The sequence below is a fragment of the Agelaius phoeniceus genome, chromosome 16 (assembly GCF_051311805.1).
Source record: "Agelaius phoeniceus isolate bAgePho1 chromosome 16, bAgePho1.hap1, whole genome shotgun sequence".
Classification (NCBI taxonomy): Eukaryota; Metazoa; Chordata; class Aves; order Passeriformes; family Icteridae; genus Agelaius; species Agelaius phoeniceus.
Genome location: NC_135280.1, coordinates 4,894,356 through 4,917,277, shown reverse-complemented (window position 1 = coordinate 4,917,277; position 22,922 = coordinate 4,894,356). Strand labels below are relative to the sequence as shown.

Genomic DNA, 22,922 nt, shown 5'->3' with positions numbered 1-22,922 from the left:
ATTGAAAAGGTTAATTAAAAAGTGAATTAAGCAGGCAAGAAACAAGCAAGCTGGATGCCTCTCCTCCTGGACCCAGCAGACTAAAAGATAGTAAACTGGGAAGTAAGGAAAACAGACATGTCTTGGTGGGATGGATTTTTCTTTTGCTCAGCCAGTCTTTTAACAACACACTACAAAAATTCAAAGCTATAGCATCCATTTCCCCACATGCACACAGCTTGTTTTCTACACAGAACCCAAGAGAAGGGTGCTCCTCTACAGAAAGCAATAAAGTGGAAAAATGGTCCAAAATACGCCTCTGTATGGTTGCATCAGGAGGAAGCTGCCTACAAGGGAAATCTCCTCCAATGGAGGAGATTTGAGGTAAGTGCTTTGATCTCAAATTGACACACTGCTTAGGAATCCCTCAAGGTTTGGGAAGGGGCTTTTATTGTGATAAAAAGCCTGGAGAGCACCTCTGCCTCTTTGCATTTGCTACCTTAGCTGGACTAGCCCCTATCAGAGAGGTCCTGGGAGACTGCCTGCCACTCACCCTCTGTTTTATTGCTACAAAGGGAGCTGCCAGCACTGTGAATCCTTCAAGAGGATACACAACAATTACCATGAATCTTTCACCCAAGGTGCCTTCTGAGTAATTAAACCTCGATTTATCATCCCATTAATTAAAGAGATTGGCTTTACTTTAATATACACTAGAGATGTCTCCCAAGTCAGCCTGTTTTATCAACACTGCAGTCCAGGGTTAGGAAAAATCCTGACTCTTTCTAACAGCAAACAAATAGACTTCCTCAGTCGAATACCTCTTTGTCATTGTGAGGTTTAAGGCTTTGTGCTGTGATCAGAGACATAATTGCAGCATTTGCAGCCCATATGTCTTTAGTTTAGCTACTTCAGGCCCAGCAGCAGGACAGCAGGAACTTCAGAGCAAGGTGACTGCTGGAATATGAGAGATGGTTTTGGCTGGGTTTATAGAGCCCATACTAAAACATTATCACTTCCCAAGTGGGCTGGAAATTTTTTTGCTTGAGTACTTGCTGGAAAGTGTTTCCATTGGCCTCCCAGGCACAGTGCAGGGAGGATGCAGGATGGAAACTGCAAGGCCATGGACTTGCCAGTGACATTCACCTCTGAGCAGCTGCAGGCACACCAGGAGAGAGCCAGTCACCTCTCATGTCCTGTACTGCTCTGGTTAGGCACTGTGGGTGGAACAAAAGGATAATTCAATGTGTTAAGGTAAAGTGCCTTAAATGCTGCTGAGGATGCCCCTGCTCAGAAGTACTTGGGCCTTAATCCAACTCAGTTTAATCCCCAGGCAAGGACAGGAACTCTTTAATGGTCAAAGAGAACTACACGTCCCTTTAGTTCTGAACAAGAACATCCACTCATCCTGGCCAGCTCCTTACCTTCAGCTAATCCAGCTCCACCTTCCTGGGCAGCTTCTGGGGGTGATGTACAAGCAATGATTGCCTTTACCCTGGGCACCCCCAGCTGCATCTTGCTTTATGAAGGGGAGCAAACCAGTTGTGTGGAACACCACCTTTGGTTCATTAAAACCCTGCTATACAGGGAACCTCTCAATTGTAGGGGGATGTAAAGCAAGTAGAGACTATCCAAACCACCCTTAATGGCCCAAAGGGTTGTGTCTTACACACAGTCCCTTCCCATGAGCTCAAAAAGGCTCTTTTCTGACCACCCACCTTCCTACTCACAGCTACTCATCAATGTGTAATTAATTCAACGCTTCTCTGGATTATTACAACCCTTTCCCCATCATCTCAGCTGGGACTGGTCTTTGATTAATCAAGTAATCAGCCTCTGAAATTGGGAGGTTAATGGGTGGCTTTGACCTGGATATTCTCAGTTTTCATTCAGCTATGCAACTGTTAAGGACAAAATCCTATATATGAAAGTAAAAATTCAGTGACCACACTGCAGTGGTAAATAACATTTCGTCACTGTCAGAGACAGCTCTGCCTTTAATATATTGCCCATGTCCAACAGCAATATTTTTTTCCTTAATAAATGCAGCCTAGCCTTGGAAAAGTAAATCTGCCTCTTTCTACTGCATCTCAGAGGTTGCTTTTCCCAACTTTTATAACCTCAGAGGTGGATGGCACCCTAATTCATTAACTCCTTGAACAGCTTTTGTTATTCATGAAGAGTTAGTGCTTTTTCCACTGTTTTGTCTCTCAGACTTGGTCCTGCCAGTGGCCACCACGAGCATCCTCACCCCCACCCAACAGTGCTGGCCTAGTTAAACAACCCCCTGACTCTGCAAGAGCAACTAAATGATGGCAACTGCTTCCCTCCACTCCCCTCAGGGTGAGAAAAGAAAAACTTTGACTACAATCACTCTTTTATGCAAGAAATCCGGAGCTTTCCAGTGTAACTGAAGTAGCAGGGAGCCTTCACCCTCAACTGGACTGTGTGCCCTTGCTGCCTCCCTGCTGCTCCTCCTGGCCCTCTTTCCAGAGCCTGCAGCAATGCTGGTGTCCTGGCTGGAGGAATTATCTGCATGAAGAACCTCTCTGCTCCTTAGAGATGCCTTGTGTCAGCCACTGGCACAAGGTGCTGAGCTGGGGAGCTGCTAATGTAGATGCAGCTGAACGTGCCAAGGGCGGGACAAAGCCTTGTCATCCCTCCCGTGACTCCATCAGGGCTTCTTTAGCTTAGGGACAGAGCAGGAAAAAACCCAAGCACGGGGACACAATGGGAATGCCTGAGTTTGCAGCTGCCCCCGGTGAAAGGTCCACTGAGCCCTGACTGTAAAACAGGGATTGCTCTTCCTTTACGCCCAATTAAGCCGCAGTGCTCAGCAGCTCAGCTCCAGCTGGTGCCTCTCTCCTGCAGTGTTTATCCCCTGGGAACAATTCAACCCGGGGCTACTCCTGGTTTAACTCAGGACAGCACTCAGCACTGTGACTGGCCCTGCTTTCACTGAGGGATCTGCTGACACAACCAAGAAAGCACACCATGAGCAGGATTCCTTGAAGACTAACATCAGAGGAAGGTAAACTGAGACTTGAGAGAAGTCAGATGGGATCCCACTGCTGAAACAAAGCCATTTGAGATGTCCTGGGATATTTTTCATACTTCTGCAGGAAAGAAGCACCCTGCAGGTTCTGTGTGATACCAGCCAGCCCCAGGCCAATGTCTCAGACACCGTGGGGTGTCTAAAATGGCAAAAAAATGATTAATTTTAGGGTACCTATGGATCCTCCCTGCACCATGGGTCTGTCCAAGTACAGAGCTGGCATCACAGGTTCCCTGCACCCAGCCAGCAGGAGACAGCAGCATTTGCACAGACTTGGGGACAGTAATTAATCCTTCTAATATGTCCCCCATCAAGTGAAGATGTTAAGCTAAAATGCAGCTCATTGTTTGCCCTGCATCTGAATTCAAAGCTGTGAAAACGTTAATTCTTAAGCCTCACCTAATACCGCTAATTCCCGCCAAATTTCTCGCACAGTCAGGAAAAATTGATTTAAAAGTCATCCCTTGCACAGAGTGCAACTCAGCTGTTTCAGAGCAGTGCTTAAGGCCCAGACACAGAGGCCCTGGAACAGAGGGAGATCCTGTTGGGATGGTCAGAGCAGGGCTCCAGTGACAGCACTGATGTGTCCACCCCTTTCATCTACCACCTACAGAAAACTGAACATTTTGATCCATTCAGATCTTTGCCAGTGTTTGAAGAATTAGGTTTAATTGCATCTTTAAAAGACAGTATTTGAAAATGAGAATTTCTGTATTTAGAGAACCTGTTTGAGTTCCTGTATTTGACCTTGTTTTACTTGTACAGCACAGGTGAGAAAAGTTGCAGAGGCCATGGGTGGGGAAGGTCACATTACAAACACCATTCATCCCAAAGAAGGGATGCCAAAGTATCTCCAAGTTTATGAAACAAATAAGAACTGAGAAAATAAGCAGGAGGTCACACAGGCCATGCCTTGGTTGAGGGTAATGACTGGCCTGAAAAAAAAAAAAGGAGAATAGAGAGAACAGGAAAATATATAGAAATCCTGTCCCATCTCCTTTGTATTCAGGCTGAGAGTATGCACAAAAAGTTGCCCATCCTGAAGAGTTTGATGTGGAAAAAAAATCCTCACTTAAAAAAAAAAAAATCATTAATCTGTTAGAAAATTAATATTGCCAAATGATTAATTCCTCCTAATGATACTGTTTCTTGAAACACCTTGTATTTTCACACACTTACATTGACTTTAATGAATAATTCAAACTATTTTGGATAAATAAATAAAATATGAGTTGGGCTTTTTTGGTCTCATATTGGAAATGTCACTGCTTTTTATTCCATTGCTTTGACACTCCTTACATCTGAAACTGTTCAGAGCAGCCTGGAAATACCACAGCTTTGGCTCTTGCTCCAAGTTCAGCCAGGTCAATCAGTAACAATAGCAGTCTCTGCACCAAAGAAAACCAAATTCACGCTTTGCCTTTTCCCCAGGGAAAGAGAAGGAAACAATGTGACTCTGAGCATGCCAAAAGTGGCATGAAATTAAATGTATCACTAGTCTTTTCCAGGAAAATACAAATTTGTTCTGCCCATCCTCAAAGATGCCACAAGCCATGTAGCTGCATTAATTCAGCTGCAACCCCAGCTCATATGGATCTCTCTCAGAAAGGCCTGCAGTCCTTTCTAACTCTCCATTAAAGGTTACTTTCCCTCAGTGACACGTTTGGGGGTCACTCACTCCAGCACACACAGGATAAAGGATTTACACATCAATTCCTGTCCTGCTGACCCTGCCAGGGTGCCACCCGACAGTGCTATGGAGGATGCTGCACTTTCACCAACCCTGCCTCACTTAAACAAGAGAGTGCTTAAATTTTGTTTCCAGCTTGCAGAAATGGATGCCAGAATCACCCTGTTCACACAAGGTTCACAGTGGGAAGAGGAAACACTGTTTTCTCAGCTCCAAGCAGCCAGGCACATTTGCATTTATTGTCCCCCATCTACAGGAGCTGCTGCCATGCAGTGGCACTCCTGAGCCACCCCCCTGCACCCCCAAACTGATGCTGAATTACTCCATCCATTGCAGGTCTGTTCTTCCCATCTGTCTCTCTGCACCTGGGACCCTTCCAGCCATGCCCCTGCTCAAACCTCAAGCTGGAATTTTCTTTGCCAGCCTCAGTTTATGAGGAGCAATGTCTGAAAAGAGTTCTGTGATATTCTGTGAAGGGCACAACATAAAAATAAATTGTATCATGTTAAATAAAGGCTAATAGGAGAAGAGCTGAACATTTTCTGATGTAGGCAAGTTTATGACCATTGCTTTTGAGAAATAAAATTCACTTTGCTAGATTTTATAGGCATGTTTTATGCCCTGGGGGAGTGGGACCATGCAGCCCCACACCACCCCTACTTGACCTTACAGTCTGGCAGCCTCACGCTGCTCTCTGCAAAACTTGAAATTTGTGACATTACAGCCATGAATTATAACTTTTCTTGAAGGTAAAAACAGTTTTATATTCAACAGACTGCACTGGCTGTTCAATTTGAAACCTAAGTGGTATTTATTTGATCAGTCAACATTGGTTTATTTTTAAACCGTGTATGTACCATATGGTTCAATGCACCTCCCAGCCCCCTCCTCCAGCCACCAGCTTGCCCTTCCAGCAGCTCTGGGGAGAGTTTTCAAAGGCAGAACAGCACAAGTAAAGGTCTCCACCACCATGACCAGCTGCAGCTCTTGCACTGCCCAAGAACTGCCCACTAAAAAAATAATTTCCCAGATGTTTGTCTTCACTGAAGATGGTTGGCTGAAGGACCCATTTCAGACAATCCATGCACCTTTACAAAGGACATAATTAATTATGGACTTCTTGGGAAGAAGCCCATAATTAATTAGCCTCTGATAACCTGAAGGAAGTAGCAGAAGACATTGGGAGGGTAAGGTGAGAGCAGCAGGACACTGAGGACCAAAGAGAGGAAGCTGTGGAAAAGCATGAACTCTCTCTTGCAGTACCTACACACACATAGAACATGGGTCAGGATCAATTAAAGAGTGATTTTCTTTTCTTCTTCTTGCTAAAACTGAGATTACAACACTAAATTGCAAAACTCACAAGCACACCTGAGGCTGGCCAATGAATCACCCCCTGAGCAAAAGGTTCTCTCAGGGCATCCCAGCCTCAGCACTGCTTGGAGCTTTCCTTGTCCTTCTTCTTGCTGGCAGAGCTGTTTTGGAGTGGGGGCAGGAAGAAAACAAGTGGGCTTTTGGAAGCTCAGCTCAGTTGCTGCAGCTGTTTTTAGTGGAGGCAGCACAGTGCTGTGTGAAGGGACCCTGGGTACCACTAAAATCCATGGCTGTAATGGTGTGAGCAGCCTGCTTGCAGCAACACAGAACTCAGTGGGGATGGCAACACACACCCCAGACACAGGAGAAATCAACCTCAGGAGAGCTATTTATTGCCCAAGATGGACTCCATCAATTAGCATAATATGGCACAAACAGTTTGGAAATGAGGGTGGTCACACTGGTCATACATGAATTGTGACCCAAGCAGGAAGACAGCTTCCTCCACCTCCCAAACTATGATTAAAGTCTGCCAGCCACATTTGCCTTCCATATGGCAATTACAGCCCAACAGCACTTCTCAGAACAAAGTGATGTCAGCCAGAGCTGCAGCAAGTCATTAACTCTGGATGCAAAAAATAGCCTCACCTTAACAACACAAATATACTGTGTCACTTCAGCTTACAGGAAAGTACTTAACTTCTGCTTCTAGAACTAGCCAGCAAATCTCAGGCATAAGTCTTCCAGCCCACATGTTTTTCAGGTAATCTATTTTGGAGTTCAAAAAAAAAAAAAAAAATTCAGTGGGACTTTTCATGGGCTGTAGTTCAGGGAAGTCAGGTAGCACAAAACTGGGGCATAATTTATATCACTTGTCAGATGAAGGAGAATCACTTCTCCACTAAGTTGCTTCCAAGAAAAAGAGTGCTTTGAAACCACTCAAGTGTCTAATGAAAAGATTAATCCTAAGAACTATATAATTAACATATATAATATGCATTGTTAATTAGATAGGGTGGTCTGCAGAAGCATCTAATAGATAATTTTATCCTCTGCCTATCACCTCCCTTGCACTCTGCCCATTATTTTGTTTCCACTGGCACATCACTACTATCAGTACAACCCCAAAACACTGGATGCATTTAATCCTCTGCAACAGCACCCAGCATCTGCTATTAAACCAAATGAGAAAAACAGCTCCAGAAATAGCTATTTGTTCTCTCTCACAGTGAAGACTTTTTGCAGGAGTTTTACTAATTCACAGCACAGGGTGGACAATATTCAATCATGCATTAGAGAGTGCTTCACAGTTTATTAGCTGATGATGCTCAGCGAAGCTGTGAACGGGAGATTTCCACCGCTGGCAAGAGATGATTTCAAGCCTTCCCAGGAGCAAAGCCATTCTGCTCTTACTCATGGAACTTTTTATAGTCAAATTCAGATGCTGAGACTCATGGAAATGCTATTTTAACTCAGTGGTAGTGTCCAAGATTATGTTACTTACAGTTTCTTGTCTCCCTCTGTTTTCTGCACTGCACAGTCTGTGCTCACAACACAAAAAGTTTGTAGCTTTGCAGGCAATCAAAATATAGAACTAACAAATGCCTCATGAGGTTCCTCCCATGTCTGAAGTCGCTGTTAAATAACTCTGTGGTGTAAGACAGATGCTGAGATGGGGCAGGGCATCACACAGGTACCTTTTAGCTCTGATTTGGGATGCACAGACCAAACTCCAAACCCTGCAGACTGTTTGGGAGCATGGCTGTCTACAGTCCCTTCTGCCCATATAATAACTGCCTCACAGTCATTATAACCCCATTCCCATCTCCAGAACTCCCTTTTTTGTGACACTGTACCCTGCCCCGAGCTGGGGAGACTCAGAAAGGTCAGCCAAGGGCCCTGGGGCACTGAGCACAGCCTGCAGGGCACAGCCAGGAAAATGCACAGGCTCCAGCCAGCTGGGAGGACACAATGGCACTGCCACAGAGAAAGGCAAGGCTCTGCAGCATGCCACCTTACTTGTGTTTTTAATGGCAGAAGATTGTGGAGTTTGTTTTAGGGCTTTTGTTCCAAAGGAAATTAAGCTTTAAAAAGCCTCCACTTGCTCCTTCTATTCAATGCTTTTTTCCTCCCCTGTTTATCCCCTTAATGGTGTTTTGAAGTGTTGGCTCTGTAAATGTATTGCTCTTGGCCTGAAAGCTCTCTGGGTGCCAACTAGTCAAACCTTTCCCAAAGCCTTCTCCCTGCTCCTTGTGCTCCTGCAGCAGGACCCAGAGGCACTCTGCTCAAGAATCACATCAGATGTTTCCTCTGAGCACTCTTCTGAGTGCCCCAGACCTCCTCTCACAGGATAGCAGGTTCTGCCCTGCTTTTATTGGCATATTTTTCATGTTCTGCTTCATTGTCTGGTGTCCACTTTATGAAAACAATCCTTTAAAGATGCTCATGCTGGAGGAGAACTCTGTTGGTTCAGCGTGGAGCAGCAGCAGAGCAAGAGGGGAAAAAAGACTTCCAGACAACAGAACTGCAGGATTGTGACACAGATGTAAAGACAAGCAAACTTATTTCCCTGGAGCATGAAAGATGTTTGGAAACAGAGCCATCTCCTGGATAACCAGGCTTTCAATCATGTTATTCCAGCCTCTGGAGCTTTTATTTCCATTGCAGGAGTCTGAAATGTTACTATGGATAAGGGAGGGTTATGTCCCTTAACCTTGTGCTGGTACTCTTACTCTTGGCCAAGAATAAAGGCTTGATGTCTCCAAGCACTGTCCATAAACTATGCCAAGGCTGGAGGACACCAAAATCATCTCTGGGCAGGGAGACAGGAAAGGTAACATCTGTCCCAGCCCAAATGCCAAGTCTCCTCTCCTGGTCCTGAATTATTCATCACGTGCTAACTTCCAAGCCAGTTCCGTTTTCAATTTTTAAATATTTAATAATTGGGTATTAAATATTCATGCAATTTTATTAGAAATTTTGGAAGATGGGCACTAAGGCTCTAATTGTAAAGTTCATCATTGGGACCAACTGCCTACTCAGAGAGACCTTCTGGCTACCTAGAAAGAGAGAAGGAAGAACAGAAAAGCTAAAACAAGTATTTATGGACCTCTCTGACTCATGATCACAGGGACAGAGACACCTATGCCTTTTGTTTTCAGAAATGCATCACCTCTTTATGAAAAAGCTGAGAAACCTACACTGGGAACATGCTAGTCAGCTGCAGTCTAAAGAGTTTTTAAGAGTTTAATTTCTGTGCCACAGAGAAAGATGCACACCTCAGAAAGGTGCAGTGGATCTGGTTGGTAAATGAAGCCTCTGATTACAAGAAAAACATGCAGATAAGTCCTGGCTGGGATTTGGGGCAGATCCAGAGACAGTTCAGCTCAATACAGCCCTAGAAGGACACAGATTCCTCCCTTTTGCTGATGCCTACTCAGAGGAGATGTCAGGAGGGATGGTCTCCCCTGAGCTGGTCTAATAACTTTGATTCATTAATTTTCCACGGCTGTTTCTCTCAATGTTGTTCCTCCAGCCCCTGTTTTCCTCCTTTTTAGTAGATGACATGTCTTTAACCCTGATTCCTGCTGAGAGCAAGCCCATGTTCCTGTCCCTCTGTATTATGAGCACACATTCCCCACTGGGATGGAAATTGTATGGTTTACACAAAAGATGACACAAAAGGCCTGGAATTATATGCAAATGAATGGATCCATTCCTCACTTCTTACCATCAAAAGTCAGACTTTCCAACAACTGCATAGGGTAATTTCTGCACCAGCTTTCAAACAAAGGGCATCTCTGTGTTATTAACATCCCACTGTGGCAAGCAGTTTGTCACCTTTCACAAGAATTATCTGAAAGGACACCAGCAATTATTCCCAAGGAGATTATTGGGTGGCTATGTCCCAGCAAAGCAGCTGGAAGCTCAAGAGACATAATATTCACCAGGAAAACTACTTTCTCAAGTCAAGAGAACATGGAAGAGATTAAAAATTGAACTAATTGGAAACAAATACAAAACTAGAGGTAAAATCATGCTTGTTCCCTTCAGTTTTGTTCATCTCTGTGCCAACATTAGGAGCACATCTTCAAAAGAAAACTAAAAGCTCCTGATTATAACATGACATAACAGGACATTAACTCTGGAGACTTATCCTGGGAAGAAGCTTGATATTTATAATAAAAGACACAAAAGAAGACTGACTTCAGCACCAATTCCAGCTGCAGGAATCCAGCTGATTTCTAGGTCTTGTACATTTGGGTTTTCCAAGAATTTTAAACACCAAGGACTGGTGAAACACAAGACAGCCAAGTGTTCTCTTCCTGGGATTGTTGTATAACTCCTGGTTATATTTTATAAAAGCACCCAAGAACCAGCTAATGTTCATGAATGAAGTGGAGCAGAAGTCCTGTGGAATTCCAAGAAAACAATTGTGGCTCTTGACAGAAATGAGTAATTAGGGTCCCTGCCTGTGCAAGAAAGATGAAGAGATTTAGTCACACAAATTTCTTCAGGGAAATCAGCACTGGAGAAGGTGATGTTCTACTGGGTGTCCTCTGAAGACAGCTCATTTCCAGCTACACAGAATCTCAGAGTGGCTGGGACTGTAAGGGACCTTAAAAATAATCTTGTTCCACACAGGGAGGCCACTCACTGCATCACCTTGCTCAGGGGCCCATCCAACCTGGCCATGGGGAGTTTGGGGGAATTAAATCCCATTAAATGATGCTCCAGCAGCTGCTAATTCCACATTCTGACCAGAAAACACAAGAAACCAGGGATGTAACCCTGGATTGTAACCTTGGGATGTCACATTCATATTCAAAAACCCAAAAAACAAACCACCACCAACAAAAACAGTAAGTTTGACCTCGGAGATAAAAGTGGAAATCTCTTACCCAGTGAAACACTTTCGCTAGAGCTGAACCACTTTGTTACCTCCAGCTCTGTGAAAAATACCTCTTGTTACTTTGATGGAAATTCTTCTGAACACTGACACCCATGATTCTTTGGAGACAAAGAAGCACAAGAAAATCTGAGCAAGTCTCCTGTTTGATAGTGAGAAAGAAGAACACACTATTGCTGCACTTTTGGGTGAATATTGTCGACAACTCTAAGCTCAGAACTTTTCATAGAACCCATAAACATTTTTAAAAAATTATGAGCTCTGCTTGTTTCAAGCCCAAGCAACATCCATAGAGCACATAATGGTCCAAAATGGAGCACTTTAGTGTGTTCATTTCTTCACTGATGGTTTTAAAAGTTTCTCTGCATCATCTAGGAGATATTGTCCAGAGTCAGACTTCATGTTGCTGCAACACATTCACATAGAGCATTCCATAAGCCCACAGGCAATGAGCAGAACAATACAGCTGAGGACAGAATAGATCCATGAGGAGATAAGGACATGCAGTGGCTTTGCAAAGTTCGCTTAAAGGGTAATTAATAATAAGTAATTCTAGGGTGGAGGAAAGATTTTCAGAGGGAAAATGTGGAAAAGATTTCAAGACAGAGTCAACAACTTTGAAAGCTAAAAAAAAATTCAAATAATTAAATAGTGGGGTGTGGAAGAATGAGAAAACAGAGATGGACAAATGCAGTCAGCCCACAGCCATCCAGAAGGCTGTATGGACCTACCTGCTCAAGACAACACCTTCTGTGGTTTCAACAGGACCAGTTTGAATAAAGGATCAAGCCAAATCTTCCAGGAGGATAAAATTAATCCCACTTTTGATTCTTATCAGCTGAGGAAAGGTGATGGAGGAATAAACAGTGGTGGTGAGTGATTTCACACCTGCATATTTGAGTTACCTTAAGCAAGGTGAGCAGGGACATCTGAGAAGAACTCAGATCACACAAGAATACTTGTGGATAGATCTAATAAGACAGAAGCCCTGTCTTTTTTTCCTAAGAAAGACAGATTTTATTGGCCTATAAGCCTTTTTGTGGCAGCAGAAAAAACCCACACCCAAATCAAAGATTCTGCAGAAGGCTCAGCATCTTTCTTCAGAGGAAGGCTACTGAAAGTGTCAAGCGAAGACACTTGATAGCTTGAGAGTTTAAACCAGAGCTTTTGGGATAATTTTGACTGCAAATAATAATAAAACACTCTGACAGCAGGGGTTTGGGTGGAGAAAAAGGGTAAGGGAAGTAGAAACATATTCTTAATTAAAATCTCATTTAGCAAATTTTTTTTAATGTGCTTAAAAATTCCACCGAGGTCACCGTTCTGGAGAGATGACAAACTCCTGGGATAAAGGCTGGAAAATCCTGGTAGTCATGTCACATTTAGCAAGTCAAAGATATGTTTGTATAAGGCTGTAGAGGGCTAAATCCATTTTACATGCCGTATGTATTATTAATTTCTGACAGTGGGCTTAGAAAAACCTAATTCTCTGGAATACGAGCTCCCTTTGAGCAGAGGGAAGCCTTTTCAAAACTCATCTTTTATTGACTGAGTCATTTTTGAGTCAATCTGTCTGCTTTCGGCAAGACAAGAGTTTTAAATCTTCTCTCTTTTTTTCCTCCTTTTGGAGTCGTGGCAAGTCTATTAAAACCTGCTAATGTATGCAGCAAGGCCTCTGATTTGAAATGTAATGAATTCTTCAGATAGTGGCAGATTAGGGGGAGAAGATGATAGAAACAGCCAGAGCTGCCAAAAAAAGAACTCTCCAGAAAAAGAGGAGGAGAAGGGTGAGTGGGAATGAGAAAGATTAACCCTTTTTACCCAGAAGAAGAAAATCTTTAAGCTCCATTAATAGAATCAGTTAAAAAAGCAGAACTGGAAGAGGCAGAGCATCTTCAGGCTTGCCTGGGGCTGAATGAGACGGAGAATAAATGAATCTTTCCTCCTAGAGTCTCTTGTAAGATTAGGTAATTCCCTGAGTGAAAAAGGAATAACTTGGAGAAAATTAGCTCCATCCATATAAATAAGCTTTCATATTCCAAACTCGTCACCCAGAGCTTCCCAGGCGAATGCCCCAAAACATTTCTGCTGTTGTGTAACAGATGGTTTCCTCCTCCCCCCTTCCCTGGGCTGGTTCCAACCGCAGTATCTTTCAGGTGATCTTGTTTTAGCACAAAAATGAGCATTTTGGGTGTAAATCATCAGTCCTGTTAGTGAAAGGAGGCTTGGCAGTTTTATTGTCTTTGGCATCTTTGAAGCGCTGGACAAAGCTTATGGAGTCACACAAATGAGAGATTAGCACTGTCTCCATTTTACAGATAGAGGAGCTGAGGGAAAGAAAGTCAAGGATACTACTTAATTCGACAGCACAGATCTGGTGACAGCCCTGAGAGCACAGAATCTGCTGAATCACGGCACAGACCTGGGATATCTTCCTGTTTAACAGGAAAATTCATAGCTCAGCCTTGAATTCGATGGCTTTAAAAAATAAAATTAGCTCCATAATAAAGTTCTAATGAAACAAAACCTTAGAGAGAACAGTCTGATGGAGCATAGGTGACCCAGAGGATTATAATGAAAATTAAGCTCAGCAGAACTGATGCAGGTGAGTAAATGTGGGAGATTGAGAAATGGGTTCTGTCAGCCCAATGTCCCTTTGCTAATGACAGGCATTGAAATGTTTTAACAACTGAGAAATCCCAAATAACAGAGGCAAAATCCTTCAATTTAACATGCAGCAGGGATATGTAAGTCCATGCATGTCTTGAAGGAGAGACTGTCTTTCCCTACAGATGCAAGGCATTCAATCCTCTAACACACAACTCAAACTACAAAAGGCAAGAAGTTTTAAGAGCAAAGTTAGCTCAAAAGCTGCTGGAGGCAGAGACTGTGGAAACTCATCATGAGCTGGAAAAAAAAGCAAGGAAAAAACTAAGCATGAGCAGGAAACCTTTGCAGTGGGATACAGGACACAGGTAAGAGTGTTATCTTGGAGGGCAGCAAGCCATGGGAATTAGCCTGGCTTTTCAAATTGCTTCCAGGTACTGTCTGCATTTGCTGGCAGAAACACATTTTCTTCCACCCTGGAGAATAACAATGGCTGTTTGCTTGTGCCCATATCTCCCAAACTCCATCAGCCCCTTGATGTGGTTCTCTCCGACTGGGAAGCTGCCTTTTTCTACCTGTTTGCTCCCAAGCCTGATGTGAGTGCTGCAGAATTCATGAGAACTTTTCCATTTCCATGTATTAGTGCTTTTGGGAGGAAGAGGTTGTGCTTGCTTTCATCTACGTAGACACAACCCCGACCTTTAGCTGGGTGCCAGCCCTGTGATTCAATAGCTGGCACTCTCTGCCTGAATCAGTAATGAGCTAAAGGTTATGGCAGGGAGCACGCTGAGCTCTGGATAGTCCATTTTTCAGAGCAGATAAGAGACTCAGACCTGGAATGTTACAGAAGAGGTAAAACATTTTTCCTGGCAGAGCATTTTTTATTTGGGGCTGAGGGCACGACCCAGGACTGTGGCATCAGTCCTGTACAAATGCCATTTGGTAACCACGTTCTGCCTCCTCCACTTTCAAGTTAAAAAGACACTTCTCACTTTCTGCCATTGGGATGGCCCATGTGGCACTAAGCAGTTGCTGTACTTCACACGAGCCATGGATCCCATTAAGGTGGATGAAGCAATCCCCATGCAGATTTCCTTTTGCTGTGAAGTTTTGCAGATCACTTTGGGAATCTTGAGAGGGCCAACACACTCATTGCAGCAAGCTCCACCACATCAACTGTAGCAGCAGCAGGCTCAGAGAACAGCCTACTCCAGAATTTCACTGTTTTTCTTTTCCAACTTCATCTTGAATTTACTCTGCACAGCTTCTACAGTTCTTTCTTCCTGCCCTACTTGTTGGGAAGATTCTCTTGCTTTCTGACATTGCTTGAACCCTTCCATCTCTCTGTCTCCTGAGAACTCTGCACCAAACATTGGCTTAGTGCAGGACTATCCTGTTTGGAATGAGATCAGTCAAAAAATTGAGATCTCCCATGCTTAGTCACCAAAGAGATTATTTTGGTACAGAAAAAAAGCACAGCACTGAGGTAACCTTGACTCTTGGTTTCCAATGATGCACCCCACACCAGGGAGCCAGTGCACAGAGAGTCCTGATCTCTTGCACTGCAGCCTTCCACAAGAAGAATTCACTTCATTAAGGTTTAGAGAATATTTTACTCACTGCTGCTGCTGTGGACTCTTCCCACTGAGGTCAATGACACCAAGTGCCATGGAGACCATGCTGCTGGTGTGAGCAGCTCTGCCAAAACAGATCAGAGACTCTTAGGAAAAGTGTACATTGAGGAACAAGTGAGGAAAGGCAAAATGGTACACACAAAAGATTTGTGTGTGGGGGATGTGCAAGCAAGGAGAAACAGATTTACCCAACTCGGCTAAATCAGTGAATTAGCTCTGTGCTCGAAGAAAAAGTTATCCTTAAAGGCTGCGCTATTCAGTAGCTCACTTTACATCTGAGAAAAGTCTGCAAAAATCCTCCTGTATTATCTCTAGCCTTATAGATTTCTTCTTTTCATCTGAGGCTCAGAGTGGGGATTACCCATTAAGGTGCAGTGGCCAAATCACATTCAATCTATTCTCTGTAAAAAGAAGAAAAAGCTTTGGTGTCTCTTGTCCCCTTCCATCTCATTCACTTCTCGTGTCCACATCCAAAGCATTTACCTCCAACTTTCAATAGGTGAATAGGTTCTGAATACCAAGAGGACACAAAGGATGATACTAAATAACAATCCTCACTTCTCAATCCTACAGCCTGCATCCCACTTATCCAGCACCACAGAACAAGGGTTCATTTAAAATACTCACATATTTCTCAACCCAATCACCAGACAGCCGGCCATTTCCAGCCAGCACTGACCAATGTTGACCTGCACAGTTTCCCCAGTATCATCCCCCTTGCTCTGATCAGGGATGTAACAGTGGCAGCATCACTGGCAGGTTGGTGTCAGACCATCTGGGCTCAACCACACAAAACATCTGCAGTGGTTCACATCTGGCCACCCCCACGCTTGACCTGGCAGCACCAGCTGGAGCAGATGTGTTCAGCAAGGAGTGATGTGACCAAGAGATCCAGCCCTGAGCTGTGCCAGCTCTGCCTCTTCCCCTGCTCCTGCAGCCCCAGTGGGACCACTACCGAGTGGAGTTAAACAAAGGAGTTAATAAGTACAGCTGGAGAGAGGTAATAACAGCAAAAGACAACTAGAAAAATACCTTTGCAAGCAGATGAAGCATGTAACTACAGGCAACTAAAATGCTTTTACCACGTTGAGTTTTTATAGAACTGTGTTTGCTTTTCCTCAACCACAGAAGTCAGAGACTGTAAACATCTGCTTGTTCATGCTGTCTCTCTCCCACAATGTTTTGATTTAGGTATTTTCCTGTAATGTCTGCAACTTCAACACATCAGAATTGTGCCAAGGCTTCAGTAACAAACAGTAAAAGGGACTGAAGGTATTAGAAAAGTGAAAAGCTAATAAACCCAAAGCCATTAAAACTAACTGACAAGAGCCCTGGCATCACTCTGAAGCATTCCAAAGTAGAATTTCCTGAGCTGAAATTACCTTGAATACATCTTTCCAGTAAAACTGAAATTACCTCCCTTTCAGCATGAGACCTATTGAAGTACTTGACCCTTTGGACATTATAATCTTCTTGGCAGCATTATCAACAGTTGCTTCAGAAGCTGGTGAGCTGGAAGCCCAGCATGACTGTTTGTCATGGTTTAACCCCAGCCAGCAAGTGAGTGCCACACAGCCACTCATTCACTCCCTCTCACCATCTACAGGACTCTCAGGGAGGTTTATTCTGCTGCTCCCTTAATTTTATTTACTAGTATTTGGATTCCAAAACAAAAAAAAGTCAATTTTGGCTTACGAGGAATTATAAAGAACTTGTGTAATTTGGCTTCTGATTTAGTTATCAATCCAAAAAGACATTCTGTACTAAGAAGTAAAAGATAAAACCATAAAGCAAGGTTTGCATTACTTGCAGCTGCTCAGAGTAAAAAAGAACCCAAAAAACAACAAACAAACAAAAAAAAAATTAGAGAAAACCTAAAGAGATTTTTATTAATGCTTTAGATGACTTAGAGAAAAAGTCACTTAATCATAACATTGTAAACAAGGAAGTTCTACAGCAGTATTTAAAAATATCCAAAATCGTTTCAGGAGCCCCATTGATTTGAATTAGGCAGCTGCATAATCACAGGGGCTGCAATTTTAATGAACATTTCAACAGGAAATGTAGAGCTGATTATATATATCAAAACAGGAAAGATCTGAATGCTGCAGTAACTCTTTTTTTGTTGTTGTTCTGTTTATTACCTCAGTGTGCAGATCCAAACTAACTCCAGAAGTAATACAGAACTTACCTGACAGCCCCTCTCTCCTTGGCTCCCAATGCTTCCTTCTGGCTGCAGCTCTGATCTGTCTTGATACATGTCATTAGGCACAGCATTTTGAAAAATAATTAGTGATTCAATCAGATTTTACACTGGATCAAGTGGCTGGAAACTTCAATGCTGTGCTGCAGTTTTCCCTTAAAATACTTTAGGGCATGTTATATATACTTAATTAGATAATGTTTATACAGTGCTTTGAAGAAATAAGGAACTCTGTAAGGGCTGGGTCGCATTTTCAGAAAGGAAAAGAGCAGTGTTGAGACAGCACAGGCACAGAGGGAGAACAAAGCTCTCAAAAGCTGAACATCACCTTGTTTTCAGAAAGGTTTCAGGACATTTGAGAAAATACATGTCAGCAGCTTCCAACACCCAGGAACTGAGAAAGGAACAAAAGTTGTGAACCAGGGGATGCTGCAGAGGCAGTGCAATGACAGGGCTGCTGATACCAAAGCGAGAACACTGGCACCAGAGTCACAGGGGCAGCAGCAGCTCTCCAGTAGGAAAACTTTGCTTATACCCAAGCCCAGGCCATTATTATTACCCTCTTACTGCAATTTGCAACATAAGGGCTCAGATAGAGTTGTAGGCCTTGATAAAACAAAATGCATTCCACTCCTGGGAACACTCTTATTCCTAAGAGTGGGAACTAATGGAATAAAAGTATCTGGCTGCTTATTATTTTGAAGAGAGGGAAGCAGGGCTTTTTTGTTAAAGTTAGGGTGCTTTCAGGTTGCATGCTAAAATACTAAAATACACTGCAAAACACAAAAATATGTCTTGCTAGGAGGAACAGGGAGCAGCACATGGTCTTCCCCTGACTGGGCACCCAGAGCAGGCACCAGAGGGGATGCAAAGCACAGAAAGGGTGAGGGCCAGGTTCTGCTCTGGATCAGGATGAGGCACCCCATAAATCCTTCATCCAAACTTCTGTTAAAAGAATTTGGAAAGCAAAAAAGCAAGCTGTGGCTAAATCCTCTCAGAATGAACAGGAGATGCTGCATCAGACATTTGGCTCCCTACAGGGCAAGAGGCACAGAGAGTGCTCCAAAGAGTTTCCAGTGAGCAATGAAAGCAAACAATGTATGCAGGGAGCTTTCAAAATGATTGCAGAGAGAGCCCTGAGCTTCTGTTCAGTGCGTTTTTGGGTTTTTTATTTGCCTATAACTAAATTACATGATTTCTTTGCAAGTCTAATTATGCAGTTAATTGATGCTGGTGCCCTTTAGCATCTGGCATTTAAGATTAAGTAAATAATGGAGAAAAGTGCATGCAGCACCCAGCAATAATTAAACACAGCAAGTGTTTGTTCCCCCACCCTCCTCCATTCTAACCTGTTACATATAAATCTCTGAGGATAACTGTCTTTAATAGCCTCAAATACACTTACACAGCATATAATGGATACTTGACAACAGTATTTTTGCTCCTAGAGATCAGGGATAGTAGGTGTATCTTTACTCTTAGACAGGAGATTTCATTTTATGCCTTGCACTCAAGGGGAAGGAAAAGCTTCATTGTGACAATTCTACCCAACTGAAGAGCATGTTAAATGGATCTTCATGGGAACATACTTCTAAATCCAGAACTGTGACTGTTGGCATCATGCATTAAAGATTTGTGGTCAAATTTTTCCCTTTTTCACATGCATGCTTCCTTCCTGACGGACCATTCCGTGTTATTCATGTATTTCCTGAAGACTGTGGAAATGCAGGTTATGAAAAAGAAAGATTGTGTTATCTAAAATAAAGCTCCAGGGAGACTTTATTGCTGCCTTTTGGTTCTTAAAGGTGGTTTATAAGAAAGACATGGAGAGACCTTTTAGCAGGGCTTCTGCAATTGGTTTTAAACTAAAAGAGGGTCAGTTCAGACTAGACATAAGGAAGAAGTTTTTCACAATGAGGATGGAGAAACACTGGCACAGGTTACCCAAAGAGATGGTGGATTGAAGCATTTCAGGTCAGGCTGGACAGGGCTCTGAGCAACCTGACCTAGTTGAAGATGTCCCTGCTTATTCCAGAGGGCTGGACTAGATGACTTTTAAGGGTCTCTTCCAGCTCAAACTAGAACATGATTCCATGATTTTTCACATGTAGAGCACTGCACTGAGATTTCCATCTGACCTTAACAGCACAGTTTCCTCAGAAGGCCAAATGTAAGGACTGGACATAAGTTACAAGACCTACTCCAAGTCTTGTGCTACAAGGAACTCTGAGCCAGCTACAGCAGACCCAGCTTCTGCTGCTCCTCCAACAAGACACTCAGGAGCATAAGCTCAGTCCAGCAGGTCAATGTCAGCCAGACTCCTTTCCTAATACAGCTTTGATTCAAACTAGCAACACTATGAAAGGTTTTTAGTTCTTCCAGAGCTCCCTGATGGAAGGAGTTCCTGCCCAAAGATTAGTGCCACAATCTTTTTAGACTCTGCAAGCAAAAAAAACCTTGTGTGAAGACTCCTGCCCACCTCCCACGGGTGCTTAATTAATATCTCTGGCATACAAGAGACCTTTGGACAGAGGGTGCTACAGAAGTGGAAAATATTATCATCATTATGCCTGCTCCCACCAGTGCTGGCATCCAAGTGAGAGCTTTCCCAGCAGATGGTGAAGCTGTGAGCAGGGTTGGCTTTGGTTATAATTTCCCTCATCACAGACTCCCCTTGTCGGAGCAGCTTCCCTTCTTAATGCCTGAAGAGCAAACCAGAACCTGCAGAACAGGACTGCATCCTGCTGGTCAGTACCACTGACACATTCAAACCAGCCAGCACTCAAATCACTGCAAACTAAATCATCCAAGGGGCTTTCTAATTAAAAAGAGCTTCACTTGGATGGCAGTTCTTTCTCCTGCCTGTCACAGTCAGCCCTCCCCTGAATTCTGATCATTAAAAGGAAAAAAACCCAAAGCATTAGTCAGCTTTTGTTAAGTGTCAAACATTGCCTCTCTAAACAATGAGCAAAACAAGGAGAGGTGTTTAATAGCTCTCAGAGCAACTTTATACCTTCCTAAACACTATTTCTGTACCTCTTGCTAATTGCTTATTTGCCCTGGTTGTATGGAAGAGCCTGGCTCACTCCAGCTTTGACAGAGGAGAACAGCAGTGTTTAACATGCTGCAGGAGGTGTGATATGCCTGGTTCTAATTTTTATCCTTATTTATTTCTGTCGGGGTTAGCAGCTGAGGACTCTGAGCTACCTGAGGCGTAACTAAGATGCCATTAGCTTTAAATCTGTTCCCAAGTGCTGCAAGCAGCCTCTCCATTTGGCTTAGGACATCACCTTGCAGATGAAGCCTTTGCATATGCAGGAACATTCTGCTCAAAATTTCTCTCTTCACCAAAAACTTCCTAGGGAGACTCTGGAATAAAAGCACAGGGTAATGCTCCCCTCCTCTTTCCTGGGACTTTTCATTGTAAAATGTGAAGGATCCTGTAGTAGAAAGAAACGGGAGTTTCTTTGAAAGTGCTTTGAAATGGGAGCAAAGAGTAATCTCTGCTACTCCTTGTAGCACCATGGGAGTCCAAACACCTTCTGCAGGGAGCTTGCAAAGGCATCAGCATCCTGCCCACATTGTGAGGAAAGGACTCATCATGGAAACAACCTGACCTGGAGTTCTCCTCATGGTGGCTGATGATGGAGATGCCTTTAGTCCACTGGCTCTAACATCAGTGGCTCTAACGCGGGATTTATTTTTATCGCTTTGCTAAAACGAGACAGAAACCTCCCCTTGCCCGAATCCTGCCTCACTTCAGGGAAGGCAGCATGGCAGTCTAAAAGGGGAATCACACACCATCGTCATTACCAGCCTATTCAGAAAGCCTTTGCTGAATCCCTCAGATCTGCACGGGCGCTTTGATGCCACCAGCGGAGAGATTTCTGATGACACATCCGCAGTCTCCAGCAAAGGTGCTGCTGCTGCTGCTGCCTCTGGCCCTTCCTTGCAGAAGCCTCTGATCTATCTAATTTAGGTACTTTTGCTGCACACCTCTGATGGTGTCTGATCATGGCAGAAGGTAACTTTACAACATTGCATACCCGCCCAACAACCCACCATGCCACAGTCCTCCAACAGGACCCATTGAGATTCTGCTATTCAACAGAGACAGAAACACACTCAGAGAGCCAGGGAGTGAAAAGGCAATTTGTGAATCTGATCTCATCTCCAGCTTTTCATCTGTTTGATTTTCATCCATTGAGCTGGAGCTGGTTGTACGTAAGGATGAATATGCTGTTCCCTAATGGAAGCTGGATTGACCTGCTCCTCTTTAAGTGGAGATGACAGAGAAGCTGGCACTGAAATGGAGAAACATGGAAACACTGCAATAGCAAGGGAAGATGCATCAGTGCTGTGACACACAAAACACACCTAGTAGCTTTAGTTTACTGTAAAGAATGGGCTGCTCAGAAATCCCTGATGGGCAAACATGAGTGTCCTGCATTTTAGGACTTGCTATGATTTAACAATGCCTTTGCCTCCCTGGCATGAAACTGCACCAGCAGCACGAGGTGCCCAGACCACAGCCAGCAGCACAGAGAGCACTGCATCTACACATGGGTGCTAGCAAGACAGGGGTGAAGATGCTAAGACAGGCCTTTCTCCCTTCCTGCTGACATCCTTATGTCAGCACCACATTCTAAAGGATATCACAACTCTACCACATCATGGTACTGATGTCAGTGCCATGATTGAGACAGCAAAGTAATTACAAGTGTCTGCTTTTGTATGCTGATTGCTTTCCAAATAGATCTTCTCCATTCCAAATAAATCCACTATGGATTAACATTTCTCCTACTTGTTCACTACCTAGAATGTATTTGATTAGAAAAGCGTGATCAAAACTCTGCTTGACCATTTTTCAGCACTTCACCATTTTTCCTCATCAGGGAGAAAAATGTATCCATTAGTTAACCTTTTCAAACACATTCTTTTTGTAGTCTAATTCAAAGAAGGATTATAAAAAAATCGTCAGACTCGGCATGTGAATAGCTTTTTGTGAGCACAGGGAACAAGCATTCATATATCAGAACATCAGCATGGGGAGATAAGGGAGCTGTATACTGAGAGCTTATCTGAATGCAAGATCAGCCCTGTGAAACCAGCATAAACATCAAGGACAGAATCCATATATTGATGTAATTCTTAGTGCTACTGGTGCATTTGTGTGAATTTGCAATTAAATAAAGCTTATTCCTTACAAAGAAAACAAGAAGTTAAGGATACAATTCAAGGTCTATTGAGATCAGTGAGAATTTTTTTTCATTGCATTTGAATATAGCTCCCTTTCCCTCCCTCCCAACGTGTCTACCCGAATATTAAGAAAGAAATTACCTGAAATTTGTTTGTACTACTTTTAAACAGACCAAGAATTGAATCCTCAATTCTCTTAGTCTGCTTTCTAAAGCAGCAAATCCAAAGCTCTCCTTTCATCCACAGCTAACATTTAATGTATTTAAATCCACATTAGTTTTGTACCAAATAAAGTCATAGGAAATACCACAAATAGATGTGGGTGACAAATT

At 43.3% G+C, this 22,922-nt stretch overlaps 1 protein-coding gene across 4 annotated transcripts in view; it reads right to left on the bottom strand.

Moving 5' to 3' along the window:
- Positions 1-22,922, bottom strand: part of MAD1L1 (mitotic arrest deficient 1 like 1) — a 349,791-nt gene that overhangs the window by 89,714 nt on the left and 237,155 nt on the right. The window lies entirely within an intron of this gene.